The sequence below is a fragment of the Ictidomys tridecemlineatus genome, chromosome 11 (assembly GCF_052094955.1).
Source record: "Ictidomys tridecemlineatus isolate mIctTri1 chromosome 11, mIctTri1.hap1, whole genome shotgun sequence".
Classification (NCBI taxonomy): domain Eukaryota; kingdom Metazoa; phylum Chordata; class Mammalia; order Rodentia; family Sciuridae; genus Ictidomys; species Ictidomys tridecemlineatus.
In genome coordinates this window covers 128,980,041-129,003,859 of record NC_135487.1, presented here as the reverse complement: position 1 = coordinate 129,003,859, position 23,819 = coordinate 128,980,041, and positions in this window count along the sequence as shown.

Genomic DNA, 23,819 nt, shown 5'->3' with positions numbered 1-23,819 from the left:
TCATTTCGATCACCACCAAACCTTCCCCTCGGCCTTGCAAGCTGTGAACTGACATGCCACATGCTTCTGCCCATGACTCCATGGGATGCATATTAACACAGAGACCTGTGCTTTGTGGTCTTGGTGACCCTGGGCCTCTGTGCTTCCCTGTCCACCCAACGTTATCATCCATCATTTTCTTCAAAAGGTTTTCAATACCTGAGCTCTACAACTATGAAGGTTTCTTGCTCTGTTTTCCCACATACTTTGCACTGCCTTCTCCTAAACAAATTACTTCAATCGATCCTTATAATTTATCGTTATATCAAGTAGCATTCAATGGATCGCTCACTTTCTTTTGGCACATTCAAGGAATTAAGCTCAGTAAACTCTTACACCACTCAATGCATTGGATAATTCTTATTAAGTCAATAGGGGCTATCACAGAAACCATTGATAATTCCTCAGTAGAGTAAACTCACCCCCAGTAATGTTACTTTTATTCCAACTTGGAGGCTTGACTTTGCAGTCAGTGTGTGCCACTGTAGCGTGCCCTTAAGTGTTTCTGAATCTCTCTAAAGCTCAGAATTGAGCTCTAAGTTTGAAAAATTCCAATAACTAAGTCAAAGTTTTCTACAAAAATGAATTGAGAAAATAAGTCTTAAGTTCTAAGCACAATGCATGTTACAGTGTGTTCAAGAAACATCAGCTCTCTGAGGGAGAAGGACATTTACCTAATCGTAATTTAAAACATATGCCCAAAATGGTAAAGAATGAAGCTCTTTAGCCAGATGTCTGCTATTCCTCTAGTGGGACCCACTGCTAATTAGAGGTGTCAGTATGACGGTACCTTCGGGGTCTGCACCTGGCTTTCCCTGAGCAGGCCCCCTCCTTGTTCCCCAAGAGAAGATGTCATGCCGTGTGCCCTTTACTTACAGGAGATGATGCTGAGGCGCATCTGTGCTGTGAAGCTGGATTGGGCTGGTACAGTAGAGAGGGGAAAATAAAAAGATGACTCACACCGTGTATGGGGAAAAGGTCCGGAGAAGGGGCATAGAGCCTAGGAAAACAGAGGTGACAACCGTATTGAAATGGGCTGTATTCCTATTCTCTTTCTCCCATTCAGGAGGGACAATAAGGGCCAGGATGTCCTTCCACACACCCCCAGTGGGGGGCAGATTTCAGCAATTCAGTCATTCTAGGAATATTAGGAAACTGAGTTCTTCAGAGATTCCAGAAGGTACAGGGATGCCCTCAGGTTGTGTGGTTGTGTGGAGATAGAAAGTAGAAAGAGCACCTACCTTAGGTTCAGGAATTATTCCAGGAGCATGTGATTTTATCAAATCTCCTCTTGCCTCCTTTGGAAGGGCTATTCCACAAGTTAGTATTAGACTCCAAAAATCATTTCTTCCAGAAGGAGGAAAAAGAATGAGACCAATTTTTTTTTTTCCAGAGCCTTACACATGCTAAGCAAGAATTCTGCCACGATCCTCCTTATTTTGAGACTAGTTCTCACTAAGAAGTCCCAGCTGGCCTCAAACTTGTGATCCTCCTGCCTCAGCCTTCCAAATAGCTGGGATTATAGGTATGCACCCCCAAGCCCAGCATGAAGAAATATTTAAAGACATAATAATCAAGAATATTTAGGAAAGTAAGTTTTCAAGAATAACCTATACAAAAGTTGAAAAAGATTAAGAGTACTGGCATATCCTTCCAGATATCAAAAAGTAGATTTAAGCTATAAGAATTAAAAGTATGCTAGAAAAGGATTAATTTGGTTTTAATGGTACAGAATAGAGTCCAGGAACCCAATTATGAGTATGGGAACATGGTATTACAGATCTATAGAGAAAACAGTTTGGAATTAACTAGCTTTCACAAATCAGCCTTTATATTGACCTTTATCATACAAAAAGTATGGATCAGATGCAAGCTATTAGAAAAATACAGAACATCTTCATAAGTTTGAGATGAGGGAAGCTGCTCAAATGTAACATGACTCACACAAACAGTAAAGGAAAAAAAGCACAAATATGGGTACATCAAAATTTAGAACTCATACATGGTAAAACCCCAAACAAAACTGTAAAGGGCACATAAAAAATTTACTCTACAAAATCCAAATTAAAGCCAAAAAAAAAAAAACCATTTCCTATTAATTAGTAAGTCAAAGAGTACTATAGAAGTAAACGCCATGATCATGAAATTTATCCCATGATAAGAAAAGTTTCATCACATCTTAAGTATGTATTATGTGCATTGTTAAAGCATTTAACTCACTGCAGTTAAATTTCAAGTAATGTATCAATTAAAGAAAAATATCATATTATCATATTGTCAATAAATACTTCTTTAATATTTTACTGGAAAAGTATTTTTAATTCTTTCAAACAAATGCTACCTGCAAATGTTAAAGACATTCATTTAAATTTAGCTGAACTTGATCTAAAATATTTTCCCCTCCCTTGAGCATCCCTAGCCCTCCCACTCCCCCGATTATCACAAGATGGTTCTTAGACAGTTCTTAGATTGTGTCCTGTGTTTAAATAAATAAAATTTTAAATGTTTGTAATCAAATGTGTTTGGAACATGGAGAATTGATGAAGTCTATTTCTTTCTTCCTGCAATACAGAGCTTAATTAACTACTAAGTTGTTAAATTCCAAGCATGCCAACTCATTTCCACCAAATACTGTGCCTTCTATCACATCAAACCCATTTAGTCTCCATAGTAACCATTGAGGTATTATCCCCCATTTTATAGATGAAGAAACTGGAATATATGCCCCATAAATATATACCCCATAACCATGCCCCCAATTAACCATTTTCTCCAGCCATATCCCATCTGCCTCCAATTACCACTCAGTTAATCCCACCAGGGATTAATTCACTGATTGGGTTAAAACTCTCACAGCCCAATCATTTCTCCTCTAAACCCTCTTGTACCATCTCACACATGAGCTTTTGGGGGACACCTCACATTAAAACCATACATTCCACCCCTGGCCCCCAAAAGCTCACAACCATCTCACACTGCAAAATACATTTCATCCATTTCCAAGAGTCCCTGTAGTCTCAACAGTTCCAAGATTGCTCAAAGTTCAAGTCCGAAGTCTTCTCTGAGGCTCAAGGCAGTGGGAGCTTCTGTGAAATCAAAGGCAATTTACAAATATCCAACATACGAAGGTCAACATTTCCATTTACAAGAACAGGGGCATAGAAAGGGATGGAGCAATGCAAGGCTGAATCCACTGGGCAAACGGGTCCTGTAGCTCCATGTCGGGTACCTGGGGCACATGGCATCACAATGTCCTCTCTAAAGGGCTTGTGTAACTCCACCCCTGTGGCCTTGCAGGTTGCAGCACAAGTGGCCTCTTTGTTGGCTTCTCCCTGCTCCATTCCCACAGCTTTCCCAGACTATGCCCCACAAGACTGGCATTTCTTAATCTCTGGGGTCTCCACGGCAGCTCCGCTTCCTCCCCACATCTCCACGCTTTGCCTTCTCAGGGTGCCTGCAGGGACTCTGACCCTGCTGCTCTGTGCCTGGCCTCCCAGGCCTCCTTTGAAATCTTAGTGGAAGCCTCCATGACCCCCAACCCCAGCATCCTGCATTCCTGCAGAACCAGCTTGGTTGACACCAAGGTCTGCGGCCATCTGAGCAGAGCCCAGCCTCCAGGGACTCTTACTGCAGCAGCCCCCGAGGGTCTGGGTGGCTGATCATGTTGAAAGAACTTCCTAGGCCTCCCGGTACAAGCTTTTACTCCCTGGAGCATGAGATGGGTGTGGACTTTCCAGCTCCTGGGATGCCCTCAGGCCATCTTTCTTATTATTTCTAGGCAAAGTCTTTAGCATTTCCATAGTGGTTTACTCTGGCCTTTCAAGTTCACTTTTTCCAGATCCTTCTGCTCTGCTTTCTGCTCCTGATTCCCAATAAATTTGGCTAAAATCTGCTAGCAATATCCACACCACCACCTTACCACTCTGCTGCCTAGACATTTCTCCTGCCAGATGGAGGGAGAAAGCAGCCTCACAGAAAGTCTCGGGACTCGGGCAAAATGAAGACAGCTTCTCAGCCAGAACATAACACAAATGGCCTCCACTCCAAATTCCGGTAGAGTCCTCCTTTGTTGAGCCCTCTTGAGTCCTGTCTTCCCTGACCACGGTCCTACTGCCCGCTGGTTTTCTGAGCTCCCACCGGACTTGGCCATGAAACTCTGTTTCCAACAATCTAAGGCATTTCCAGATGGCACTGCTACACAGCTCAAAATGCTCCCCCCAATTCCAAAGAGCCCCAAAAGCTTCTGAGCCACATGGTCAGGTTAGGCACAGCAACGACCCCACTTCACGGTACCAATTTCTGTTTCAGTCGGCTTTTTTTCCACTGCTGGGACTAACGGACCTGATGGGAACAATTGTAGACAAGGAAGAGTTTATTTGAGACCTCACAGTTGCAGGGGTCTTAGTCCAGAGAAGGCCGGCTCCATTCCTCAGGGCTCCAGGTGAGGCTGAACATCCCGGAGGGAGAGAAGGACGTTGTGGTGGCTGAGGGAAGCAGCTCCCATCATGGTGATCAAGAGACAGAAACCCCACTCTCCGGATACAAAATATATACCCCACAACCACGCCCCCAATTAACCACTGTCTCCAGCCACCCCCCACCTGCCTCCCGTTACCACTCAGTCAATCCAGCAGGGATTAATTCACTGATTGGGTGAAGACTCTCACAGCCCAGTCGTTTCTCCTCTGAACCTTCTTGCACAGTCTCACGTGTGAGCGCTGGGGGACACCTCACATCCAAACCACAATAGAAGGAAAAAGGAAAGAAGGAAACAAAAGAGGAGCTAAAAATAATGCTTTTTGATCCCTCTCAAAACAAACAGTTGTAATCTTTCCTCTTAAAGAAAGGATCTGTTTGCATGTGTTATATTTTAAATATTATTTCTCAGGAACGCTCCTCAGTGTTGATGGCTCCGCCATACAGATGCTAAGGAACAAAGGAACATAAGCTGAACATGTGGCAAACAAATCAAAGAAAACACCTGGTGAAACTGATCATTCAGTTCAGGACCTGGTTATTTCTAAGGGATGTGCTATGGTACCAACTAACAGTGTTTGTACAGTAGGTGTGACGCACATAGTGTACAATGATATGCTGCACACAAAGTTATACAAAGAAAAATAATCTTGTCTCCCATTCCATCATTTTGTGACCCAGTTTTCTGTCCTACTTGTGCTTTTCTGAGGGCGGGAAGGAGGAAGAAAAATAAATGAGGCAGATTTCAGAGGTGGACTTTGTACACATGGAGACTTTGGCTCTTGTTCTGATTTAGAAGGCAGTGGTTTAAGCCACAGAGGCAGAGCAGCAAGGGTCATGTTCAAAGCATGAAGTGGACCCTGTTACAATAGCATCAAAAATAGGTACACAACACTTTAACAAAAAAATGTGTAAGACCTTTTCACTGAATACTCTGAATTTTTTGTTGAGACAAAGTAAACAAATGAAGAGATATCCCTTACTTATGGATTAGAACACTTAATATTGCCAAGTTATCCGTTCTTTCCCAACTGGCCCATAGATTTATTTATTTATTTTTTATTTATTTATTTGTTTATTTATTTTTTATTGTTGGTTGTTCAAAACATTACATAGTTCTTGATATATCATATTTCACACTTTGATTCAAGTGGGTTATGAACTCCCATTTTTACCCCGTATACAGATTGCAGAATCACATCAGTTATACTTCCATTGATTTACATATTGCCATACTCCTGGCCCATAGATTTAAGATGACTCTAATCAAACTCCCCTTGAGAAATTGGCAAGCTAATTATAAAATGTATGTGGGAATATTTATGCCCAGACCAGTCAAAATGATTTTGATAAAGAAAAATAAAGTTGGAAAACTGATACTATCCAATTTAAAGACTAATTATAGAGTCACACTAATCAAGACAGTATATAAACATAATAATAAGCATAGAGATCAACAGAATAAAACAGAAAATCCAAAAATTGACCAAAACACCCCCCCACACACAGTATTATATATATACACACTCACATATGTGTGTGTATGTGGTCAATAGAATTTCTTTTTTTTTTTTTTTGATTTTTTTTTATTGGTTGTTCACAACATTACAAAGCTCTTGACATATCATATTTCATACATTAGATTGAAGTGGGTTATGAACTCCCTGGTCAATAGAATTTCAAAGAAGGTGTAAATGTAACTCAATGGAAAAAAATCTTGTCAGCAAATGGTCCTCAAACAATGGAGTATTGGTATTAAAAATACTGAATCTTGATTCTTACTTCACATACATGAAAATCAATTCAAAATGTGCCAAATATTTAAATAGGTTTTAGATTTAAATAGGTTTAAACAGGTCGCAGACTATATAATTTCTGGTGGAAAAGACAGAAGAAAGTCTTAGTTTCCATGGGCTAGGTAAATTACTATTAAAGATCAGTACCCAAAATATGTTGAGTGCTCATTTAAAAATCAGCAAGAAAATTGGGTAAAAGCCTTGAGCAGGCACCCCAAAAATCATGTATTCAAATGGCTAATGAACTTTTTTTATTTGTAAGAACTTTTAAAAGCCACTCATCTTTAATAAAGAACATATTCAAAGCACAACCAAAGATCATTACACACATCAGAGAGACAAAACTGTCAGAAGTATAACAATGGTCTACTCATTTAAAGTAAGAGAGGAAACAGAAAAAAAAAACCCACTACACACCTGGTAAGAATTGAAAGTGGTACATGCATTTTAGAAACAGTATGCTACCTAGCAAGATTCAATGTATAGACTTCAGGGAGTCTACCCTAGAAAATATGTGCATGTGCACTAGTGGTCATGAAGGAAATAGCAAAATGGCACATCAACCCAATGTCAATCAAGAGTAGAATAAAAGGATAGATAGATAGAGTTGCATACTTGTGCAATGGTATACTAAAATACAGTAATGAATAAACTAAAACTATATAATGTTGATTGGAAGAAGATAGACCAAAATAATCATATAACATGGTTCTGTTTATGTGCAGTTCAAAAACTGGAAAAAATTCATGTGTGTGCGCACACACACACAAAAGCATGCACACTAAAAGTCAGCCCTGTGATTTTGTGCTTACCTCCAGAGGTAAGAGAGTGGACTGTCATTGAATAAGCAATGGGGGGCACTTTTGGAGGATTGGCAATATTACTTTTGTTGATTGGGGGTTGGTTGCACAAGTGTTCAGCGTAGGATTATTCACCACATACACCTAAAGTTTATGAACTTTAAAAATGCTTTATTATGTTTCCCTAAAATATGAAGATTGTTTAAATTTTTTTAGAAACAAAAAGGGGGTGGAGAAAAGCACTAGCAACAATATTAATCCCAAGCTCTTTTTAAGAACTTACTGTTAGGATAATAACTTGAAGTCATTTTGTGTTTCCTTCTGTAAAGTCTGCTTTTCCTTTAGGGTTAAGAGTCCACCAAGAAAAAAATTCCCCAGCATTTTGCTAACTATGATTGAATGAAGTTGATGAAATGGATTTCCCTTTAAGGTGGAGCTCTAGTTCAGATGCTCTTCCTCAGAATTCACAGGTTGGAACACAATCCCTGAAGTCACATGTAGATGGTATTAGAAGACGGAACTTGACGGACAGATGAGTGAATGAATGGCTTGCTGAGCTGTGGGTGCAGCGGCTGGTTATACAGTGAGTCTCCCTGTCTCACCGAGTGTTGCTCTGGGCTGCCGCAGAGAGAAGGGAAATGAACATACTCAGAAACTCAGGGTCCAGTGTTTCCTCTCATGTGCAGAAGGTGGAGGAAAATAAAGCAAAGGGGGAGGGAAGGCAGGATGGCCTCAAGGACCATCAAACGTGAGTCAGTAGGAGAGCAGAAGAAAGAGCAGTGGAGTAGAGGAAGGAGAAGGGGGTGGACAGGAGGGGAGGAGAGACCATGACTGAAGTCAACCTCAGGCAGGTGTGAGCTCCTGGGAGGAGCCCGGCTGTTATGTACAACACAGAGCTCTTAAGAAACTCTGCAGAGTGCCCACCAGCAAGAAAGCCCTCCCCAGACACCACCCTTAATCTTAAACCTCGCACTTCCCAACTCTAGAACTGTGAGAAACCACCACTTTTTATTGGTTACCCCGTCCTAAGTGTTCCAGCACAGCAACAGAAAACGGACCTGGATACGTGGAATAAATGGTAGAGCTTCTTCTCATTTGTTTACCCCTTCAAAGTAATTTTTCATTTCACAAGAGTTTTAATTTATTCCTTATTTATTTTGCTTTTTAAAAATCACCGTAAGTACTGTTAGGTAACCTTTTACACAAACCATCAGCAGAATATGGCTGTCAACAGTTTAGTGTGTACCAAATCATTACTGTCACCTAGAGAGGACCTCACCTGCAGACAGCATCCCCTTGACACTCTTTGCTGCTGTTTTGACATGTCACTCCCTCTCATTGGGACAGTCTACCCCCAGGTATGTCCATGGCTCACTCTTTGTGTCTTTGCACAAAAGTCTCTTTAGAAGGGTTTTCTCAACAGTTTTCTCTAGATATAACCCATGCAGTCATAACTTTCATTTGTCCTGTGTGCGTCTGTGGGTGGGGCTATAAACTCTCTAAGAACAATGGCTTTGTTACCATCACCCATATTCCCAGCTCTTGGAAGGCTGCCTAGCACAGGGTAGACCATCAGGAAAAATTTATCAACAACTTAATTCATTTCTCAGAGTCTCCTGACTTGAACACCTTCTTCCCTACTTTTTGAAGAAACTGAAGCTAAGAAAGTCTAACTAATCTTTCAAGGTCATCAAGTTAAAAGGGGTAAAAGTGAGTTTCAAACCAAGAAGAGGCATCTATCAATATAACCAATCCAAAGGCACATATCAAGCAAGGCTGAATTCAATGATTAAAAGCGTGATTCTAACAATGCAGTAGGGGTGGAAAAGAACACTCATCTAACACAGTTCACAGATGAGGTTTTTAAAAACACACAAAATGCAAACAAAACTTATGCTGGCTTGACCATGAAGCGTGTGCTTTATTGGAGAAGCAAAATAGACAAGGACAGGCTCACAAGAAGGGACCACCATGGAGATCACAGACAGGCGGGTGGCTGGCAGAGCAAGGTCAGGCAAGGACCCCACTGACCATCTTCCAGCAACACAGTATCAGGTGCAGGAGCAAAGCCCTCCCTCCGTCAGTGCCAACAAGGTAGGAAATGAAGGAAGGTTCTGTGGGTCCCCATGGCTGAAGGGAGGAGGAAGGAGATTTAAGAAGAGTCTCTGGATCTTGTTGTTTCATGGTCCCTATAAATTTCAGTGCTATCACTTACTCTTGGAGGAACACCTCTGTGGGCAGGTGTTCTGGTTGTCAGGAGGGCATTCTGGTGACATGTGGAGGTGTGCATTGCAGGTGGGCAAAGAGCAAGTGGACATTACTCGTGGCACCTTGAACTTGAACATGGTTCTGAGCTCCTTAAGGGTGGGTAGGGCTCAGGGTCCCGTGGAGGATGACAGGGCTCTTGGTGCCTTGGAGGATGGAAGGGATCAGGATGCCGTGGAGGATGGAAGGGATCAGGGTGCCTTGGAGGATGGCAGGGCTCAGGGTGCCGTGGAGGATGGAAGGGATCAGGATGCTGTGGTGGATGGAAGGGATCAGGATGCCGTGGTGGATGGCAGGGCTCAGGGTGCTGTGGAGGATGGAAGGGATCAGGATGCCGTGGTGGATGGCAGGGCTCAGGGTGCCTTGGAGGATGGAAGGGATCAGGGTGCCTTGGAGGATGGAAGGGATCAGGGTGCCTTGGAGGATGGAAGGGATCAGGATGCTGTGGTGGATGGCAGGGCTCAGGGTGCTGTGGAGGATGGAAGGGATCAGGGTGCCTTGAAGGATGACAGGGCTCAGGGTGCCTTGGTGGATGGCAGGGCTCAGGGTGCCTTGGAAGATGGAAGGCATCAGGATGTCTTGGTGGAGGGCAGGGCTCAGGGTGCCTTGGAGGATGGAAGGGATCAGGATGCTGTGGTGAATGGCAGGGCTCAGGGTGCCTTGGAGGATGGCAGGGCTCAGGGTGCCTTGGAGGATGGCAGGGCTCAGGGTGCCTTGGAGGATGGCAGGGCTCAGGGTGCCTTGGAGGATGGCAGGGCTCAGGGTGCCTTGGAGGATGGCAGGGCTCAGGGTGCCTTGGAGGATGGCAGGGCTCAGGGTGCTGTGGTGAATGGCAGGGTTCAGGGTGCCTTGGAGGATGGAAGGGATCAGGATGCTGTGGTGGATGGCAGAGCTCAGGTTGCCTTGGTGGATGGCAGGGCTCAGGGTGCTGTGGTGAATGGCAGGGCTCTGGGTGCCGAGGTGGTAGGCAGGGCTCGAGGTGCTGAGGTGGATGGCAGGGCTCAGGATACTGTGGTGGTGGACAGCACTCAGGATGCCGTGGAGGATGGAAGGGATCAGGATGCTGTGGAGGATGGAAGGGATCAGGATGCTGTGGTGGTGGACAGGGCTCAGGATGCTGTGGTGGTGGACAGGGCTCAGGATGCTGTGGTGGTGGACAGGGCTCAGGATGCTGTGGTGGTGGACAGGGCTCAGGATACTGTGGAGGTGGACAGGGCTCAGGATGCTGTGGCGGTGGACAGGGCTCAGGATGCTGTGGCGGTGGACAGGGCTCAGGATGCTGTGGCGGTGGACAGGGCTCAGGATGACATGGTGGACAGGGCTCAGGATGCTGTGGTGGTGGACAGGGCTCAGGATGACATGGTGGACAGGGCTCAGGATGCTGCGGTGGTGGACAGGGCTCAGGATGCTGTGGCGGTGGACAGGGCTCAGGATGACGTGGTGGACAGGGCTCAGGATGCTGTGGTGGAGGGCAGGGCTCAGGGCACTTATGCATGAACCCGGGAGGTGGCTGGCAGGGCTGCTTGCACTGCTGCTGCTGGTAGGACATCTCTCCTGGCTCTCAGATACTCTGACAGACAGACAAGCAGTTCTGTTAGAGACAGAATCACTGGCAGAACAGACCCCGAGGACATGAATCCTCCGGGCTCCAGGGGCCTGTTTTGATTTCTCAGTGTATGATTTTGTGTAGCTTCTTCATTCTTCCATTTTAGGATGTTTTACCCTCACCTCTTTGGTCTTTTTTAGTCAATCTCCTATTATACCAGTTTCTAAAAACAAAATGACTTATGTAGCAACAACAAGTATCTCTCCGAAAATAAATATCTGCCTAGAGAAGGAAACTCCAGGGATTAAAATTCCAGCCAATCCCCAACAAGCGTCGGTTCTCACCTTTCCTAAGCCCTGGTTCCCATTTAAGGGAACTGAGCCGTGGGTCTTTGAGGAGCACTGCGAAGGCTCCAGCCCAAAACTCAAGGAGGTTTGCACTCGGAGGAGGATATATTTGGAATGAACGTGGAGCTGTTTAAAACTCTATCCATTTAAGATTTGACTCCATAAGATCTGCACCTTTGACTCCGTTTCCCTCACCACCTTCAACGTCATCTGCCAAGTACCAGTTAAAAATCGTTGCCAAAACCTCCTTGTCGTCTTCTCCCCCTTCATGGGCACTGATTGGTTAAGGGAAATGGCCACATTCCCCCAAGATAAAGCCTAAGATAACTGAGGGCCAAGAAAGGCCTCTAAGAGTCGAACTCACCAGATTCTCCAAAGAGAGTCCACAACTGAATGGCAGGAAGACGGCTCAGTGGGGCAGGGAGCCCTTTTATAAGGACCAGGTGGCCCCACCCGGAGGGAGAGCCCAGGACTGGGACGAGGTGCTGATTTCCCAACCAAAAATATGAGCTGCATGCCATCCCCAAATGCCTTGTCACCTCTACTCATGACAAAACTTCCTGGTCCAGGATCCTCCTCACAGGCCACATCAGTGATGCACTCAGACCTGATTTCAGGTTCTCGTGCCAGGACAGGTGACAAGTGGAAAAGATGCCACATTTCCTGACACCTGGATGATGTTCCTGTCACAGAAATGGCGCGTCCCCTAGACCCAGCCGGTCACGTTCCTTTATGTGAAACTGCTCCCCATTCAGTTCCACTCGCCCTGTGTCCAGCTTTGCCCCCTCAGTGAAGAGACCCTCAGGTGGCCACAGTTCCCCCTCAAGGGCACTCTGTCTTTACACTAGTGCTCCTCTGCCGGGCCCTGTGGGTCTCTAGGTTTTTCTCAGTACTTCCTTGGCTTGAACAGGCCCAGGTCACCTCAGTTCCTCCCACTCGCTCACAGTCCCTCCTCTGGTGAGCTTCCAGCTGTTCTTTATGGGCTTCAAGGGCAGCTCATCCTCAGCTCTCTAGGCCTGAGTCACTGCTGGGGTCCCTCCCCAAAGCCCCACGTTTGTACATTTCCACGCCACCCTCTTCTCTGTGGCCCTGGAAGCCAAGTGACTGCACTCTGTGGGAACCCAAATTTGTCCTCTCCCCTTCTTCAAAACTGCCTCGAGTCTGGGTTGCCACTGAGAAAATTCTCCACTCACACCCCGAGAACACTGTGTGCTGCTGTCTCCCACGGAGTCCACTCAACAACCCCCTGACTGGGTGCTCTGTTTTGAAATGGCAGTTAGCAGGATTCCAGGCCTTCTCTGCACACTGCAGGAATGAAGGTTTGCAATCTTTGTTTGACTGATGGGTATTTTTACTTCACTAAATCAAATATGGCTGACATCAGACTCATTGATAATTACTCAATATAATTTACTGAAACACAGTAAGTAAAGACTAGTACATAATAATATCTTATTATAGTTTATGGAACCACAGTAACACAATTATTCTGGGTCCCAACTTGGGAAAACTTAGCTATTGGCTACGAACCCAACATCCCCCACTACTATTATGTCACCGTAAATACTTGTGACCTCTTGAAAACCAGTTCACATAGCTACAAGTTTAAATTAGGGACTACACCGTCCTTAAAAGTTTTCTACAATTCTCTAAGAAATGCCTATTGTAATACACACAACAGAGTGGTTCTTGAAGAAATATGAACCAGAAAGGTAGAAAACTAATAACAAAATCATAAGTAATCAATAATTTTAACCATGTCATAGGCACAGCGGTGCACCCCTGTAACCCCAGCAACTGGGAGGCTGAAGCAGAAGGATTGAAATTCAAGGCCAACCCCAGCAACAATACAGAGGTCCTAAGCAACTTAGCAAAATCCTGTCTCAGAATTAAAGACAGGAAACAGAAAGGGGGCTGGGGTGTAACTCAGTGGTAAGCACCTCTGGGTTCTGTCCCAATACCAAAAGATCGCATAGCTAGCCCCGTGGTGGCACACCCCTATAATCTCAGCTCCCTGGGAGGCTGGGCCTGGGGACAGCAAGTTAAATGCCAGCCTCGGCAACACAGCAAAACCGTCTCCAAGTAAAAACTAAAGAGAGGTTGGGGATGGTGCTCAGTGGTTCTGCATCTGGGGTCAATCCCTACTGCTATGGGGAAAGAATTAAAAGCACTGTTCAGGTTAGGGACTGTTTGGTGACATCCGTGCCCTACTTGCTCCTCCTTCTGGCTGGCTTCACTGCCTGTTAGAAGGACCTGGGGCACCTGCAGGGCTGCTCCTTCCTTCCCTGGGAAGGCCCCTCGGCCGCCTTAGGAACGAGCTCACACCTTGGGATCTTACCCCCAGTGCTGGGCAGCATCTGCAGTCTCCCACCCCCAGTGCTGGGCAGCATCTGCAGTTTCCCACCCCCAGTGCTGGGCAGCATCTGCAGTCTCCCACCCCCAGTGCTGGACAGCATCTGCAGTCTCCCACCCCCAGTGCTGGGCAGCATCTGCAGTTTCCCACCCCCAGTGCTGGGCAGCATCTGCAGTCTCCCACCCCAGTGCTGGGCAGCATCTTCAGTCTCCCACCTCTTTGGGCTGGTGTGGGAGAGAAGAGATGGTGGGTAGCCTAACCTGGGATTTGAAGGTAAAGGAATTTGTTTGGGCTGGGCCCTGATGTTGACTCTTGGCATCCCATGGAAGAACACCAAGCCTTTGCTGCTCCCCTGCTCCCTGAGATTCAGAATGGAGTCATCTCGATTAGGATCAGGAAGCTGCCATCTCTCAGGGAGGCCCCAGGGAACAGGGACGCTCTTGGGATGGCTGAGATGTCTCATGACATTCTTTTTGATGCTGAAATTCTAAGGCTGGTGCCTGCTGGAGCAAGAAATTAGATGTCGGAAGCGCATGATGAAAACAGATCTATCACAGGGTGGATGGAGGCTGAGGAAGGGAGGAGAGTCCGCACCTCTGTTCTTCTTCCCCAACACACACCACACAGTTTGAAGCAGGCGTATCATCTGTCTGGGCTCCACCACCACTTTGCATAGTGTGGAAATCTATCCAGAGGGAACTGGCTGGGGTCTTGTGGTTTTAGAAACTTTTTCCTAAGGGATCTTTTTAATTCACTGAATGCATCCAGGAGAAATGGGAATCTCCAAGCCAGTGCTCAGGGTGGATTACGCTTCCCAAGGCACAGTGGGAACGCTTGGCTTGAAATGGTCCACAGGGCTTTCTTCTTTCTCACCATCCCCCGGTGAAGTCCACTCTATTAAGTATGCTATTAGCCTGTCCCAAAGACAAAGGAGCATAGATTCAATAACAGGAAGAGTGGATTAAAATGAGCCCTGAATTGTAAAATATTAATTGCCAAAATGTTGTTATTACGTCTCGTAAGTGAAAAAAAATGAAGAATGGAATAATTGTGCTTGATTTCAAGATTAAATAAACCACGAGTCAGAGAAAATAATCATCATCAAATCTATATGCTGGAAGACCACGGATCATTTTTGTATGCCTTCCAAATTCCAAGGGAATATATTTGTTGGATCTACAATTTTACATGCAAATAATTAATCAAAGATGAATAAAAAATAAACTCCTTCTCAGAAATAGCAAGACGCAGCTTCATCTCATCTGATGGAACTTTTTGATGTTTCACTCCAATCAAAACAAAACTGCAAAAACTCTGAGCTCCCTTGAGAGTGAGTGAGTGGAAGCCCTGGGGTAGCCACTACCCAGAACTGAGGTCATCCAGGCTCCCGGCAACACAATTGGGAAAGACTTCAGGAAGGATATTTCCATTAAGAAACTCTGTCTAGTACAATTTAGAAAGCACGAAAGACTGGTTAATTTTAAGATGCAGCCAGTGGTATGCAAGTAAATTATTGCCAACCAGCTCTCTGCCGGAAAACAAGTGCCTGCTGTATAACTATAGCACAACATGACAACTGCAAGGGTTTTTTAAAGTTTTTATCAGTGCATCATAGTTCTACATACTAATGGGGTTCATCTTGACATATTTATACATGAGTGAGATGTTCAAATCTTAAATCAGCACATGCACAAATTACACAAGATGTGATCATAGATAACAATGCAGAAGGCAAATGTTGTCAGTCTTGATGAGGAAAGAGTAACATATTTTTAAAACAATTTGGGTGATGCTAGAGGAAAGAGCAGATGCACCAACATCCCCACCTCCTTTAGTGGAAAGTCGGGAACTAAAACAAGTACCACAATCATCAGATCTCGGAGGATAAACACAGAGGAACTAAAAACTATAGCAGGAAGATTTGGAGGGCAATAGTGAAAATAAGATTAGGGAAGCAAATACTTTTATTTCACAGTAGTGAGGAAATAGTTTTCACTTAATTTGATAAAAGAGGAAATAACAGAGGACAGGAGGTCTGGGGAGTGCGAAGGGGAAGGGGCTACTTTCCATTTGAATGCTTCCAGATAGCTAAGGCTCAATTTTAACCCCAAACCCAAACTCACTCAGGGGAGCTCACCCATCCACTGGCCCCCTGGCCCCACCCCTCCCCTTCCCCACCTAGAGCCTTGTTCTCTCTGCCATCTAAATTCTCTGTTCTCTCAACTTCTCCTGCTTAGAATGCACATCACCCCCATCCTGTAGGCAAGCTTCAGTGTGCCGCTCTCTAAAACCTATTCCTTGGCCCTGGGACCCTCCCTGGTCAGAGTCCAGCATCTCTCACTCCTTCTTGGCCATGTCTCGTGTTGTCTTCACGAGCCACCTTGTCTATTTCACATCCATTTATACCTCAGTCCACGGTAACCTGAGTTAGCCCCACCATTATGTTAAATCAAGGTCTATAGCAGCCATCTCTTTTTCAGTTTATATCTTCCTAGATTTCTCTTCTGCATTTTATAATTTCTGTTGCTCTTTCTTCTAGCTCTACTTCTTGGATTTCGTGACATTCAATTAACTAATCCTCCTGCTCCTGCACCCCATTGTCCTCTCCCTGTTCTGAACCTTATCTCCTAAGTGCCACGTGGAGTCCTTGCCCCTGCTTCATAGCTCTTACCAGGTCACACACTTTCTAGTCATATGCCCACGACCGTGTGGTTTCAATAACCACCAATCTTCTGCTCACTTGCACACCTACATTCTCACTCCAGAACTGACTTCAAACTTAAATACCCTCTTGCCTCTCTAGCCACACATCCTCCAAGTGCCAGCAAACTGATCCTCTTTCCCACAACCATGTGAATGTCCCGTGTTCTCTGTCCTGTTCACCACACTCAGCTTCTTGAGTCCTCTCTACCGTGTGTAGAGATCAACACCTTGTCGTGCCACACAGACTGTTTACATGTTTCTGGAATCCAGTTCACCTCTGGCCCTCGTTCAGGGCCTTCTGTCTCTTGTTCAGTCATTGCATGGCTTCCTACATGTCTCTGCTGCCCCATCTTGTTGGATTCAAACTCATCTTCCGCATTGCTCTCACTCAGTTCTCCATTAAAGAGTCCCACCTGATTACGGCATGTGCATCCTGAAACACACTGACCTACAGGACAAGTCCAGCTCCATCCCAGAGCCTTGTTCCCCTCCAGCCTGTTTCTCATAACTCCATGTTGGACGGTGCCCTGCACCATGGAACTCCTAGGATCTCCCCCATATCCCCTCTTTCTGGTCTCGGTGAATTTCCTTACTAGTAACATACCATCCTCTTACTGTTTTTTCTGGCTAATGTATTCACAGTTCTCAATAAAGCCACCACTGTAGAAAAGCCTGGGGGATCCCTGGAAGGGAGGGAACAGGAGCCCCCCTAAGGGTCCCACAAAACCCCCTGAACTTTGTTTATGAGACCCCACTGCAGCCAGTGGATTTCCCACTCACCTGCTTCCCCTTTGAACTTACAACCTCTCTGAACAGTGGGGCTGCGTCCTCACCATCCACACTCAAGACCTGCCCAAGACCTAGAAGAGAGTGGATGCTCTATAAATATTTTTTGAATAAATAAATTACTTTAGGTTCCTAAATGTTGTTGTCTGACATAAGCTTTATGGCAATCTTGTGAGAGAAAGAAAATGTTATCACCTCTGCAACAGGAAAAATGTGTGGGTTCATTATGCCAAGAGTGGATAACAGTGAGCACAACCCCTCCCCATGGGAAGCCCTCTGCCATATTGTCAGGCAGAAAGGATGACGCATCTCACCAGATGCAGCTCCTCCATCTCGGACTTTTCACCCTCCAAAACTATGAACCAAATAAACTCCTACTTTTTATAACTTATACCATCTGGGGCATTCTGTTACAGTAACATGAAACAGACTGAGGCACCAATTAATGGAATTAGTTCAATCTTTCCTAATTTATCTTGCAGCAAAGTTATGAAATTCTTTTATTTATTGCTGGTGTTTTACAAGTCACAATTACTTTTTTACATAATTGTAAAAATAAAGGAAATGTTATTGACGAGTTAAAACTTGTAGGAGATCATTTCCAGCCCAAAGGACAATGATATAGATTATTTGAGGCCCTTAGGCATGAGAGCAGAGGTCTCTTAACTGTGGAATAGGTACAAAAAGGACTTTCACTCAACCATAAAGAAGAATGAGCTGGACAGGGGCTCAGTGGCAGAGCACCTGCCTAGCATGAGGGAGGCACTGGGTTTGGTCCTCAGCACCACATAAAAATAAAACAAATAAAGTAAAGGCACATTCTTCATTTACAACTACAGAAAAAACACAAAATTTTTGAAGAAGAATGAAATTGTGTTATTTGCTAGCAAATATGTGGAATAGGGAACATGAAGCCAAGTGAGATGAGCCAGATTCAGAAAGTCAAGGGGTGAATGTGTTTTCTCACACTCAGAAACTAGAGAGAAAAACAGTGAATAAAATGTGATATCATGAACATAGAAGGGAGGTCAATGGAGCAGAGAAGTGGATTGAGGAGGGGAAAGGAATGGGGTGGGGGGAGAACTTCAGAAAGAAGTCTACCAAACTGTGCTGTGTCCATGTGTGAATATACCACAATGAATCCCATTTTATATATAACTATTAAGCACAATTAAAAATAACAGCAACAAACAGAGACTAGTACAAGAAGACAATCAGGAGGAGGAAAAGGAAGGTACTGGCCATGAGATTTATTAAATTATGTGCACGTATGAATACGTCACGATGAATCCCACTATTGTGAATAACTATAGTGCACTCACACAAACCATGGAGAGAACACATAATGGACCTGTAAACTCCCGTAAGTGTGGAGAAGGACAGCGGCAGAATAACACTGAATCATCAACACACTTCTCAGCGCTCCCAGCTGCAAAACCATGTTCTCGTGTAGGAGTGTGTGTGTGTGTGTGTGTGTGTGTGTTTATTTTTTATTTAAATTACTTTTGAGACATTTTATTTTTGTTTTTGTTTCCATCAATCAACTTGAGCCAAGAAAAAATTCACTTGGATCCTCTGAGAAAAGGGGCAACTTGAAGGCGATGATGCAGGACATGGTTTTGCCCAGCAGAAGACTCGGTTTTTCCTTTATCCTGTCTCTGTGTGTGTCCCCAGGTGCAATGCCTTGCACCCTTTGTGTGTGGTGGATGTGACCTGATGAACAGGTAAGAAAGCCTCTCTCCTCCCAGTTCCTTCTCCTTCCTCCAGGTCTCCTCTGCCGGGCCCTGTGGGTCTCTAGGTTTTTCTCAGTACTTCCTTGGCTTGAACAGGCCCAGGTCACCTCAGTTCCTCCCACTCGCTCACAGTCCCTCCTCTGGTGAGCTACCAACTGTTCTTTATGGGCTTCAAGGGCAGCTCATCCTCAGCTCTCTAGGCCTGAGTCACTGCTGGGGTTCCTCCCCAAAGCCCCACGTTTGTAGATTTCCACGCCACCCTCTTCTCTGTGGCCCTGGAAGCCAAGTGACTGCACTCTGTTGGAACCCAAATTTGTCCTCTCCCCCTTCTTCAAAACTGCCTCAAGTCTGGGTTGCCACTGAGAAAATTCTCCACTCACACCCGAGAACACTGTGTGCTGCTGTCTCCCAAGGAGTCCACTCAACAGAGCCCCTGACTGGGTCCTCTGTTTTGAAATGGCAGTTAGCAGGATTCCAGGTCTTCTCTGCACACTGCAGGAATGAAGGTTTGCAATCTTTGTTTGACTGATGGGTATTTTTACTTCACTAAATCAAATATGGCTGACACCGGACTCATTGATGATTTCTCAATATAATTTACTGAAACACAGTAAGTAAAGACTAGTACATAATTACATCTTATTATAGTTTATGGAACCACAGTAACACAATTATTCTGGGTCCCAACTTTAGGAAAAATTGGATATTGGCTACGTATACAACACCCACCACTACTATTATGTCACAGTAAATACTTCTGACCTCTTGAAAACCAGTTCACATACCTACAAGTTTAAAGTAAGGACTATACCTACCTCAAAAGTTTTCTACAAATCTCTAGGACATGCCTAATGTAATACACAACATAGTGGTTCTTGAAGAAATATGAGCCCAGAAAGGTACAAAAACTAAGAATAACAAAATCATAACTAATCAATAATTTTAACCGTGTCCAAAAAAAAAAAAAAAAAGTCCTAAAGAACGGCATTGCAGTTAGGCACAGCAGTGCACCCCTGTAACCCCAGCAACTGGGAGGCTGAAGCAGGATTGAAATTCAAGGCCAACCCCAGCAACAATACAGAGGTGTTAAGCAACTTAGGAAAATCTTGTCTCAGAATTAAAGACAGAAAACAGAAAGGGGGCTGGGGTGTAACTCAGTGGTAAGCACCTCTGGGTTCTGTCCCTATACCAAAAGATGGCATTGTTACCCCCGTGGTGGCACACCCCTATAATCTCAGCTCCCTGGGAGGCTGGGCCTGGGGACGGCAAGTTAAATGCCAGCCTCGGCAACGCAGCAAGGCCGTCTCCAAGTAAAAACTAAAGAGAGGGTTGGGGATGGTGCTCAGTGGTTCTGCATCCGGGGTCAATCCCTAATGCTATGGGGAAAGAATTAAAGGCACTGTTCAGGTTAGGGACTGTTTGGTGACATCCGTGCCCTACTTGCTCCTCCTTCTGGCTGGCTTCACTGCCTGTTAGAAGGACCTGGGGCACCTGCAGGGCTGCTCCTTCTTTCCCTAAGAAGGCCCCTCGGCCGCCTTAGGAGAGAGCTCACACCTTGGGATCTTACCCCCAGTGCTGGGCAGCATCTGCAGTCTCCCACCCCCAGTGCTGGGCGGCATCTGCAGTCTCCCACCCCCAGTGCTGGGCAGCATCTGCAGTTTCCCACCCCCAGTGCTGGGCGGCATCTGCAGTCTCCCACCCCCAGTGCTGGGCGGCATCTGCAGTCTCCCACCCCCAGTGCTGGGCGGCATCTGCAGTCTCCCACCCCCAGTACTGGGCGGCATCTGCAGTCTCCCACCCCCAGTGCTGGGCAGCATCTGCAGTTTCCCACCCCCAGTGCTGGGCGGCATCTGCAGTCTCCCACCCCCAGTGCTGGGCGGCATCTGCAGTTTCCCACCTCTTTGGGCTGGTGTGGGAGAGAAGAGATGGTGGGTAGCCTAACCTGGGGTTTGAAGGTAAAGGAATTTGTTTGGGCTGGGCCCTGGTGTTGACTCTTGGCATCCCAAGGGAAGAACACCAAGCCTTTGCTGCTCCCCTGCTCCCTGAGATTCAGAATGGAGTCATCTCGATTAGGATCAGGAAGCTGCCATCTCTCAGGGAGGCCCCAGGGAACAGGGACGCTCTTGGGATGGCTGAGATGCTCTCATGACATTCTTTTTGATGCTGAAATTCTAAGGCTGGTGCCTGCTGGAGCAAGAAATTAGATGTCGGAAGCACGTGATGAAAACAGATCTATCACAAGGTGGAAGGAGGCTGAGGAATGAGGAGAGTCCGCACCTCTGTCCTTCTTCCCCAACACGCACCACACAGTTTGAAGCACATGTATCATCTGTCTGGACTCCACCACCACTTTGCATAGTGTGGAAATCTATCCAGAGGGAACTGGCTGGGGTCTTGTGGTTTTAGAAACTTTTCCTAAGGGATCTTTTTAATTCAACTGAATGCATCCAGGAGAAATGGGAATCTCCAAGCCAGTGCTCAGGGTGGATTACGCTTCCCAAGGCACAGTGGGAACGCTTGGCTTGAAGCGGTCCACAGGGCTTTCTTCTTTCTCACCATCCCCAGGTGAAGTCCACTGTATTAAGTATGCTATTAGCCTGTCCCAAAGACAAAGGAGCATAGATTCAATAACAGGAAGAGTGGATTAAAATGAGCCCGGAACAGTAAGATGTTAATTGCAAAATTGTTATTATTACGTCTCGTAAGTGAAAAAAAAAAGGAAGAATAGAATAACTGTGCTTGATTTCAAGATTCAATAAGCCATGGGTTAAAGAGAAAAATCATCATTAAATCTATATACTGGAAGACCAAGGATCAATTTTGTATGCCTTCCAAATTCCACGGGAATATATTTGTATACATAATATATAATATAATAGATGTATTAAATTGTGTACACGTATGAATACGTCATGATGAATCCCACTATTGTGAATAACTATAATGCACTCATAAACACCATGGAGAGAACAAACATATCATGGACCTGTAAACTTCTGTAAGTGTGGAGAAGGACAGCGGCAGAATAACACTGATTCATCAAACACATTCTCAGCCCTCCCAGATGCAAAACCATGTTCTGGTGTGTGTGTGTGTGTGTGTGTGTGTGTGTGTGTGTGTGTATTTTATTTAAATTACTTTTGAGACATTTCATTTTTGTTTCCATTAATCAACTTGAGCCAAGATAAAAGTCACTTGGATCCTCCCAGAAAAGGAGCAACTTGAAGCTGATGGCAGGACATGGTTTTGCTCAGCAGAAGACCAGCACAGTCCTAGGCCCTTCTTCTTAGAATATTTTTCTTCTTTTCCAAGACGCTGATCCTCGGTTTTTCCTTTATCCTATCTCTGTGTGGGTCCCCAGGTGCAATGTCTTGCACCCTTTGTGGAGGGGTGGATGTGACCTGAAGAACAGGTAAGAAAGCCTCTCTCCTCCCAGTTCCTTCTCCTTCTTCCAGACGTCAGACTGCACTGCTGCTCTCTTTGGGAACCATTCCCTGGTGCTGCAACACGCAACATTTAAAAGGCAATTTCATAGAACTGAGCCAACACTCAGAGGAGTTTTGATTTGCATTTCTCTGATTGCTAACACTGGGGACTTGTATCAGCTGCCTTCCCTGTTCAGCCTGAAGTGACTCCTCTGGTGCAGGGGCCGACCTCTGTGGGAAGTGCCAAACCTGCCAGTCCCTACAGAAGGCCCGTGCCCCTCCCCCAGCTTTCCCATCCTTCAAGACAAAGCTGAAAGATACTCAAGGAATGAACCCTTCCCAAGTACTACTATGGACATTAATGTCTCCCACATTGCACTGAGCTGCACCTAGTAAGGGTCTGATGGTGATGGTGAGGAGGAGGAGGAAGAGGAGGAGGAAGAGGAGGAGGAGGAGAAGGAGGAGCGGAGGAGGATAATTGTTGCAATACCATATTGGTCACGAATTATCAAGTGCAGGTTTTGAAGGAATAACATAAGGATATGAATGACTCTATGTCCTTAGAGCCAGGATGAGAAGACTAAAATATACGAAAAGACCCAAAGAAATGAAAAACTCAAATAAATAGTAAATGGGATTAGACAGATCTGGAAATGATGGTGCAGATTTTATAACAAGGAATTCTTGGTTAGTGTGCAACTTGAATCACAAAGGCATCAGCTCTGAAAGTCCCTGTTTGAGTGCCAGTCCCCACTGGCACAGTAACTGTGTGCTCTATGGGGGAGGGGCGTTGAAATATAAAATGTGACATGTAAGATCATTCAAGGGACTCACCTTAGAGTTTATAAATGGTGTAACTGACTAATCTATTTAAACTTGTAATTTTAAGTGGTGAGGTATAGTGGAATTTGATTAGGTTTCTAAACAGTTTTGAAATATTTAAGAAAACATAAGAATCACAATATGTAGACATTCTCTTCAATTGTATTTGCTGTTACATTTGTCAGTCAGGAAGTTAAGGGGCTGAGAAACTGAATGTGTCAACTCTGTGACTTTAGTTTAAGTTGCTAAGAAAGTTGTTAAAAGGATCAGTCATTTCTCCAAAGTTCTTTGAAAAAATGTTAAAGTTTCTACACTTTGATTAAAAAAATAATACTAATTATGTGAAGTATTAATCATAGTCCACAAAAGTCAATGCTTTAATTTGTAAATTTAGTAGATTAAATATTGATTTTCTAAACCAAAATCGCCTTCCACCCCCCTTTGTGATGCAGTACCAACATTCCAAGACATAAAAACCGCCTGTGGCCATGAGGAGAAATGGACAACCAGAGACACGGGAGGGGTGGACAGGTGGCCGAGGGTCTAGGGATGAGCCCAGACCCTCTCAGGCAGGGACCCAGAGAGGAGGAGGAGGAGGGAGGAGGGAAGAGGTGACAGGAAAAGGAGAGGACGTCATCAAGGGCTGCACAGAAGGTGGCTTTAATCCTCAGAACCCATCAGCCTGTGGAGATCCCACCCAGGACCACAGGGGACTGCACCCTCCACAC